Genomic DNA, 4,681 nt, shown 5'->3' with positions numbered 1-4,681 from the left:
TATGCATACATGTCCGCGTTCACGTGCGAAGTACTGAATTTCTTCATTGTTATGCGGATCGATTTTTACTCCAGGGATACAAACTGTCAACTAGAAAGCAGTAGCTGTAGCAACCAAGAAAGCGCATCTTTTGTGAATATCGATGAAGCATGCTTAGATTCATCAATCCGGAGTTGTACCGGTCCTATTCTTTTTTTCATGCGTGCATAAAACAACGTGCCACAAACGAAAGGCTTCACTCTCCTTTTCATTCACCTATTAGCTGCTTTTTACAGAGTGCACAATGTAAAAAGGCATTTCTTTGAATATTTAGCGCCACGAAAAGCAGCAAAAGAAAAAAAAAACTGGCATTGAGTCGGCGGCGCGCTGCTGCCTTGGGAAGCTTCCGCAGCCAACCGGGCTGGATGGATGGATGGATGGATGGATGGATGGATGGATGGATGGATGGATGGATGGATGGATGGATGTTGTGAGCGTCCCCTTTGGAACGGGGCGGTGGCTTGCGCCACCAAGCTCTTGCTACTATGCTGGCTAATATCCTACCTAGGTTAACCAATGAAAAAGGAAAAGAAAAAAAAAAACACTATGAACTACCACGTCCAAATTTGCTGATCCCCTATTGCGAACTGTGTTTTTGTACGTCTCCGTCTTTTGTCGTTTCCCTACTTTTCTTCCACCAATCCTCCAATCGCCTCTTACTAATGTCTATTGCGGACCTGTTTGCTTTACCACTGCTCCCGCTGAACCCAAGGGCTTCAAGGAGGCCAGTGGTGCCTAAATCGACCGCTGGGTAGACGTCTTCACATTCTAATAAAATATGCTCCGTCGTTTCCCTAGCTTTACCGCAGCAAGCACATGCTTCTTCTTCCTTCTTATATCTCGCTTTATAGGTGCGTGTTCTAAGGCATCCCGATCTCGCTTCGAAAAGTAATGAGCTTCCCTTTGAGTTATCATAAATGGTTTCTTTCCTGATTTCGTTTTTTCCTCTTAAGTAGTTACTCATGGCAGGTTTCTTTTCCATTGCCGCCACCCATGAGATTAATTCAGCCTCTCTGACTTTCCGCTTGACCTTCTTTGTTGCTGTGTTGCCCACCCCACAGGCCGCATACTTGCTGGTAAGCTTCCTAGTTCTTTTCCTCCACTGTGAATCAATGTTTTGCCTGTACAGGTACCTGAACACTCTCCCAGCCCATTTACTTTCTTCCATATTTCTCAGCCGTTCTTCATACTCAATTTTGCTGCGAGCTTCCCTCACTTCAAAACTAGTCCAGCCCATATCCCCCTACACAGCTTCATTTGTGGTCTTCCCGTGAGCGCCCAATGCGAGGCGACCCACTGACCTTTGGTTTCCGTCGAGCCCTGATTGTACCCCTGATTTAAAGCAAACAACCGCATTTCCAAAAGTAAGTCCTGGAACCATTACCCCTTTCCACATACCTCGGAGGACCTCGTACCTATTGTATCCCCATAGCGCTCTGTGCTTCATTATGGCTGCATTTCTCTTCCCCTTGACTGTTATGGTTTTTTCCTGTGTTTCCATATATCCATTGCCTTCGTTTATCCATATACCAAGGTATTTATATTCTATTACCCGAGGTATTTCTTGGCCCTGTATCTCCACTGTCTGTTCACTGTTTTCATTGAATACCATAACACCTGATTTTCTAACACTAAATTTCAAACCTAAATTGTTGCCTTCCTGTCCACAGATATTAGCCAGACGTTGCAAATCACTTTGCTTGTTAGCGAGCAATACAATGTCGTCCGCATAAAATAAACCTGGGAGTTGCTGCTCTATTACTGTACCTGCCTGTTTGTATGAGAGATTAAACCCGATATTACTTCCTTGTAGCGCCCTCTTCATCCTCACCATGTACATCATAAACAGCAGCGGGGATAAAGGGCACCCCTGCCTCAGTCCCTTGTTGATTTGAACTTTCTCCGCGCTTCTCATCCCTTGCCATTCAACGCAAACGGTATTTTCTAGGTAAATCTCTCTCAAAAGCTGTAGAAAATTGTTACCTAAGCCTTCCCCTTCCAGAATATCCCACAAAATGTTGCGGTCTACGTAGTCGTATGCTCCTGTAATGTCCAAAAAGGCCACATACAACGGTCTGCTTTCTGCTTTTGATATTTCGATACACTGAGTAAGAACAAACAAGTTATCATCCAAACGCCTACCTATTCTAAAGCCATTCTGAAGCTCTCCCAAAATGTCATTATTCTCTGCCCATGCTTGAAGCTTTAATTTGATAGCCTGCATTGCTAGCCTGTATATTACCGATGTAATGGTCAACGGTCTATACGAGTGAATTCTGTCCTTCTCCCCCTTACCTTTATAAATTAAATTCATTCTACTTTGTCGCCAACTGTCTGGTATTCGTCTATCTCTTAAAGTTTTTTCCACTGCTTTCACCAGAGCTGCCTTACTTTTTGGTCCCAGTTCATTTATCAGTCTAACGGGAACCTCGTCTAGCCCTGTGGCTGTGCGCTTAGGAATTTTCTCTTCCGCTTTCTTCCAGTTTAAATTTGGCAGCACCAGCTCCTTTTCCACTTGGGTCTGTTTCGTGCTCTTTTTTTCATCCTCAACTCAACTCAACTCAACAACCTCGTCATTGCCTTGGAAGGATTCGGCTGTTGCGTTTCGGATGTAATTTATTGCCGCTTCTCCTTCCAGTCTGTTTTCATCTTCGTCTAGGATATGTTGTTTTATTGTTGCTGACTTCCTGCCTAATAATTTTATGTGATTCCAAAATATTCTGGGTGCGGCCTTCTTTTTCTCACGTATTTCTGACAACCAACGTTCACTTTCCCCTTTTAATTTTGCTTGCACCAGTATTTGAACCATAGACTTTTTCTCCCGGTATATTTCCCATTTACTGGTTATTTCATCCTGTGGCAACTGCGCCTTCTTTGCCTGCCTGTGCTCTCGAGATGCTTTCTGTCGTTCGACGATCGCTTCTCGTATCTCCTTGTTCCACCAGCTTTTCGGTTTCTTTTTTCCTTTCCATCGAACATGTTTCTCTTTCCGTATTTCTGTCGTTATTACTCTTAGAAGCTCACCATATTCCCACTCCTTACTTGGCCACTTGCCAAGTTCTTCTTCAACTCTAGTGACTATATTTGCTATTTGTTCCGCGTTCAAATTTGGACTGGCCATTGTGCTATCCTTGCTCTCTTTCCCAGCTACATATCCCATTTTCAAAATGATGCGTTTATGGTCACTCCCTAAGGTGCTAAACCCTTCCTCATCGATGACCATTTCTCTCAACTTATCATGAATTCCTTCTGTCATCAGACAGTAATCAATGGTCGATTGCCGGTTTCCCACTTCCCACGTGATCTGTCCTTCACACTTAGGCCCTGTATTCACGATCACGAGGTTATGTTGCTCGCAAAGGTCTAGCATTGACTTCCCGTTATTGTCGGTATAGCCATCTAAATCCTGTATGTGGGCATTCATGTCACCTAATAGGACAATCTCAGCATCATTCCCGAAACCCTTAATATCAGCGCTTATGCATTCCACTAACTCTTTATTCTTCTCTGTGCAATTTTTTCCGGTCCACAAATACGCAACTCCCAGCCAAGTTTCTTTCCCACTCATTGTACCTGATAACCAAAGATGCTCTTGACATTGTGAATTTACTCTTTTCCATTTGGCTCCCTGATGGACGAGCATTCCGGGCCAACCGTGGCGGCAGCGCCACCTCGCGAGAGGAGACGCAGAGGGTCACGTTCTCGCGCCGCTCCCAGGCGGAGTTTTACAACTGAAAAGTATCTAGTAGCGGTGGCTGCGCCGGCGTTGATAGAGTTGCTGTATATGCTACCACAGGTAGCAGAGTTGCCCGTAGGTCCGCCATCTTGCCTGGGAAGCAACCAATCTATGCGGCGAAGCCGCACTCCGTTTTTGCAGGCGGCATGCCTACCGTATCGTCGATCGACCGTTGATGGTTTTGCATCGCTTTTGGACTGCTTGTCCGCCTAATCGCAAACAAAGCTAATCGAAACAGCTGACTGCATAAGATCGAAAAAGGCGCCGAGATCGGTGCCCACCGAAGCTTCGGCCTAGCATCCGCCGAGTCCGTCTGCACGCTCCGCTGCGCCTAGGCTCAGGAATCAAGAAGTCTAACACGGATAAATCACTCTATATTTCAGCTTTCGCATCGGTGTTCTTAAATAAACCATTTTTTCATGTTTACAGTGCCAGCACAAGTAGCGATGAGCGGCGATGTGACGCGCCATAAGCACAGGTATATATGTGCTGTCGCGGAAGGCTCCCGGCACTAGCCTGCGCTTCTCTGACGAAGATATGTGACTAGACAGACGTGTCGACTGAAAGGCATCACTGAACTAAGAAAACGTTGCATATCCTTCACGTGAAGAACAAGAAACAGCTATCCAGATCAGTGGTAACAGCCCATACAGCGTCCCGGGTCGGCGGTTCATTTAGGACTTTTTTCAAAGTTAAAATGCCAGTCGCAAGTGAAAATCGATGTTGTGGCACTTTCGAGCATGCTACTGAATACGGACAGCAAAATTTTCTTTTTGGTACAGGCGTGAGTTTTATATGCAGGGCGATAGCGCATCTACCATGATTGAGCGAGACATCTCTGAAACTAAAACTGCTTCTCGATCCTTGACATGGCATATTATCCATTTACGTGCTCTCTCTGGCGTG

This window comes from Dermacentor albipictus, chromosome 1 (genome assembly GCF_038994185.2).
Source record: "Dermacentor albipictus isolate Rhodes 1998 colony chromosome 1, USDA_Dalb.pri_finalv2, whole genome shotgun sequence".
NCBI lineage: Eukaryota > Metazoa > Arthropoda > Arachnida > Ixodida > Ixodidae > Dermacentor > Dermacentor albipictus.
Note: the sequence above shows the minus strand (reverse complement) of the source record.